The 4,604-nt window shown below is 59.8% G+C and overlaps 1 non-coding gene across 1 annotated transcript; it reads left to right on the forward strand.

Moving 5' to 3' along the window:
- Positions 1 to 4,197: 4,197 nt before the first annotated feature.
- Positions 4,198 to 4,304, forward strand: LOC147723951 (U6 spliceosomal RNA). Its single transcript, XR_015295407.1, has one exon. It is a non-coding gene; the product is annotated as a U6 spliceosomal RNA (small nuclear RNA).
- The last annotated feature ends 300 nt before the right edge of the window (positions 4,305 to 4,604 follow it).

The raw sequence follows: 4,604 nt of genomic DNA on the forward strand, positions 1-4,604 counted from the left end.
ACTTCTCCATTCTGCTCTAAATATGCCCCTTAGTGTCCTTTGAAATCAATTTTGTTTTGAGGTTTTATCACAGTTTTCCGATATCACTCATATTCACATAAAACATCAGTATATTTTGTAAATTAAAATTGAACTGCGAAACAGTTAAGTTCATAAGTAGAACCATCATCATCAAAATCACACGTTTTCTTATATGTTAAGAGGGATTAAACATCTGTAATAGAAAATCTAATTGCATCTCACTGCTCACCATTAGCAGATTTATGACCCTGAATACACCCTTCATAAAATGCATTTAATTGCATTCTTAATTTTTATCCTTGTTAATTTTATACTTAACCTTCATCAATAGCCTTAAAAAAAATAGATTTTTAAAGTATAACCTCGAAGCAATTTGATTGTAATGCCTCATTACCTCCTCGTAAGTCTTCCTCGCCACATGATTTACATAGTGAGCTTTAGCTCCACAACAGAACCCTCCAAAGCAAAAAGAAACCACCTCCCACCCCCTCCCAACATGGCCGACCAGTCCCACCTGACCTCTATAAGAGGCGGGCCGGCCCAACCAATCAGCCTGTTTTTTTTGTTCTGCACGATTCTCTCCAGAGCACTGTTCAGGTAAGATGGGCCGGCGTGAGCTGGCCCTTGGGGTTTAGGGTGGAGGACCTGCTCTAGCGGTCTCGAGTGCCTTATGCCTAAAAATACCCCCCCCTCTTCCTTCCCCCGGTCCTGTGGGGCCGGTTAGGTACTGCTATAGCATGCCAGTGGTTTACAGGGGGGGGGGGGGGCGGCGGGGGATATGGGGTGTTTGGGCATCCCTGTGTATCCCCAGGTCGTTACTAATGGGCCCTGGCCAATAAGTGGGCTTTGGGTCCGGCGCTGGGGGTTCTCCGGTGTGTACTGGGGCTCCGGTTGCTTTCTGGGCATGTGTCCCTGGGTGATTCCAGGTTTTTCCCTTGCTGTACGACAGCCCCCTGAGTGTGAGGGATGCCGGGCATATTGGGTCCCGAGTGGTTTGCTTGTGGACTTATGGAGTTATACGCCCGTTTACGGGTGGGGATTCATTCACATGCCTTGGCCCAAAGGGCGCCTCAGTGAACACTACGTGCTATGTGACCTAGCTTCCTGAGCTTCTCTGTGTATAAAAATGTACAGTCTCCTGCACTCCCTGGAGCGCCTGATAGACGCTGGGTCTCGTTGACACACGTATGCTGGCTTAGCCCTGCAAAGGGGGAGAGGCAGTCGATACAATGTCTGCGTGATTGGGATTCACTTTCACCATTCGGTGTGTGACGTATGTTTGCCTGCCTTGTTTTCAGTCATTTTCCGAGACACGCGTGGCAGATGCGACGCATTCGCTCTGCCACGGGGCTGCATCCCCGTGTCAGCGGCGCGCTTCCTGACCTTGCGCTGCGCCTGGCCGGGGTAGTGAGCCTCGGCGTGGGTCTGAGACGCCAGACTCGAGAGGGCTTGAGCTTCTGTGAGGCTGAGCCTTCTGGTCTCCTCATACAGAATTGCGTATTGCGTTGACTACTAGGGTACTTCGGTTTTACGAAGCCTTGCAGCACCTACCTTATCGGTCGGCGGGTCCTCGGGGCTCGGCTGGTCGGGTACGGGTGTTGGTCTGCAGCCTCGGTTCAACGGCGCTGGTCGCTTCCGCCTCCTGACGGGGTTTTCTTCCTGAATCCCGCAGCTGGTTGCAGCGCGGGGATTGGCTTCGGGTGTCTCCCGCCTCTTGGGGGGCGGGGCGTCGCTCGGACAGGTGCGGCCTCTGTATCGACCGGGGCTGCTGGTTCGACTGCAGGCGGCAGGCGCGGCGGCACGCGGAGCGGGGCTGACGCCCGGAGAAGGGTCCGAGGCGCTAGAACGCGCAGGTGAGGCTTTTGCCATTGGTGGGCCTGCCCCCACGAAGGGTCCGTCCCTGCAGGGGCGGTGAGGTGTGTTTGCTGGCGGTTCCACCGGATCCGCAGTCTGCCGTCCTAGGGCGACTCTGCTGAGGCAAGGTGTTTTTTCCCGGCGCCTGGGAGCGCGTTCGGGGGGTCAGTCGTCCGGGGGGCCCGTGTTTCCCCCGTGGACGGTACCTGTTGCGTTACACTACAGGTGGCCGTAATCTGCCTCTTTCTGTCCTGGCCTCTCTTCCGTCACCGGCGTGGGAGCCTCCCCTTCCGGAGGGGCTCGCTGCGGCTGCATTTTTTTTGATCCGTGGGCTTGTGCCTTCGGTGCGGACGGCCCTCACAGGCCGGGGTTCGAATCCGGCCTGGGCTGTAGTAACGGTCCCCTGCCACGGGCTTCTGTGCACGGATGGCGTGTTGTTGTCGCATGCACGGCCCCCACGAGGCTTGGGAAGCCTTGCCTCCGCCTGAGGGGCGTCTCTCTGGGGGTGCCTGAGGGTACCCCTGCGGCATTGGGCCGTTCCGCCCTGTAGGCGCCTGGTCTCGTTCGCTCTCAGTGTATGTGCTGGGTCGGGCCTGGTTGGTCCACGGATGGGCGGCCTGGGCATGCCGGGTGGAGGGGGCTTTGGGCATTCATTCCGGCGCCTTGAGACCCTTAGGGGGTGTTGTGCGCTTTTCTTGGGTCGCTTACGCGTCAGACGTTTTAGCATGGCCCCTGTGCGGGTGGTCGCCCGCCAGGTTGTGGCCAGCGGACCCTGAGGCGGAGGTCTTGCCCGGGATCCCCGCCTGGCCGGGTCTGGGGCTCAAATATTCCAACGTCCTGTTTATCCTCGCCTCGGTGCCTCTTCCTGACTTGGAGTCCCACTCTGCGACTCGGGGCAATTGCTTGCTTATTCGCCAGGAGGGCCCCCACGTCGCTGAGGCTGCCTGTCCTCCACATTGTGGGTGCCCGAGAGTGGAGGCCCCTCAGGGAGTGCCTGGGGGGTTCCAGAGCGACGGTGTCCGGTCTTGCGGTTTTCCGCGGGATCCTCCTCCTCGGACAGTTAGTGGTGCTCGCTTCGGCTGCACATGTTATAAGAATGGACGTATGGCGTTCCTTCTGCATTCCCCGTACCTTGTCTCGCCTGTGGTTCTTTTCTGGGCCTATGGGTGGGGACTGGGCTCCTGCCCCGCCTGGTGGAGCTTCTTCGCCGGGTAGGGGGCCTGGGTGTTCCCTGGGTGTACGTTTGGTCCTTCTCGGCTTCGTCGTTTGCGTGGGTGAGACGTCTTGTCAGCGGTGTCTCTCCCCCGTCGACTCCCTGCACGATGTGCGGTGGGCCCTTCGGCCCCCGTCTCGGGCTTGTCCTCCTGCGGGGGGCGTGTGCCTGGTCCCGGTTCTTCCCCCGGGCTCTTTCGGGGGGGTTTGGCCGGGGCGTTTGGGGGTCGTTGGGATCTCCGGCTGTCTCGCAGCTCCTCGTGCTTCGGGGGTTGCTGGCAGTCCTCCTGGCCGGCCGCCTTGGCACCTGTGCTTCGTTGTCCCCTTGTATTGGCCGTGCTCGCATCGGCCACTCATGTGCAGATGTTGGAACACTTCGGAGGAGATTGGCGTGGCCCCTGCGCAAGGTTGTCTCGCTTATTCGTGGGGCGTTCCGTAAAACGGGTCAGTCGCCCTGGGTGGGTCGGTGTCACCGGTCCTGTCCCTTCGGGCCACCCTTCCCCCGGGGTCCGGCTCTGTGGCGGCGGCTCAACTGTGTCGGAATTCCCTTCGTTGCCTTGTCTCGCCCTGACCCCGGTGGTGTTTCGGCGCCTGGTGCCTCGGCTCGGTCTGCCTCCGGTGGAGAGGTTCTGGGAGGGGGACTCGGCCCTCCTGCCCGGGTTCTGCTCCTCCTTCCGGGTCCTTATTGCCCGGTCTTTCGCGTGGCCTTTCGGTCTGATGTCCGCGTTTCCCCCGTGCCCTCTGATTTCGCGGGTCCTCGGCTGGGTTCGCTTGGGCAGGGCCGGGGTGCTCCTGGGTGCTCGGCCCAGCTGCGCATGGACTTGTCTTGGGGTGATGTGCCTGGCACCCGCGCGTGGTTGCCACGCATGTCCTGGGGCATTCCTGTTTTTGGCTCCCGGCGGGATCCTCCGCCCCGGGTTCCCCCTCCTTGGCCGAGCTGGCGATTCGAGCCTCCTGGCCGATCCCGGATCTTCCCGTACAGTGATTGGGTCCCCCGCTCTCGGCGCCGGTGTTGAGCCGGCTCTTGTCGGCTGGCCTGCCTCCTTGTGCAGGCCTGGTTCTGGAGCGGAGGAGTTGTGGCTTTGCTGCTGGGTTCCCGCGGTTGTTCCAGTGCTCGCTCCGGCGGCACGTATACATGATTTGGAAAGATACAGGGAGGATTGCCACGGCTCCGGCGCAAGGAGGTCCCGCAAATTCGTGGAGCATTCCATGTTGGTGGAGCAGTGTGGCTCAGGGGTTGGAGGCGGCAGTCCCGGTAACTGAGATTGGTCCTGGACCTGGGTTCGATTCCCCACCTCGGTGGGTCTTGGGCTTAAATGCTTCCATGGACTCGAGAATTCTCATGCCGGTGCCTACTCGTCTCACGGGTTCACACTCTGCAACTCTGGGCAGATGCTTGCTTATTCTCCACTTGGGCCCCTTGCGGCGGGATGCCTGACTCTCACCTTGTATCCTGCAGCCTACGGCCATTCCACCCTGAAGGCACCTGATCTCGTCCGATCTCAGATGTTAAGCAG

The sequence above is a fragment of the Lissotriton vulgaris genome, chromosome 4_1, assembly GCF_964263255.1.
Source record: "Lissotriton vulgaris chromosome 4_1, aLisVul1.2, whole genome shotgun sequence".
In the NCBI taxonomy this organism is placed as follows: Eukaryota; Metazoa; Chordata; class Amphibia; order Caudata; family Salamandridae; genus Lissotriton; species Lissotriton vulgaris.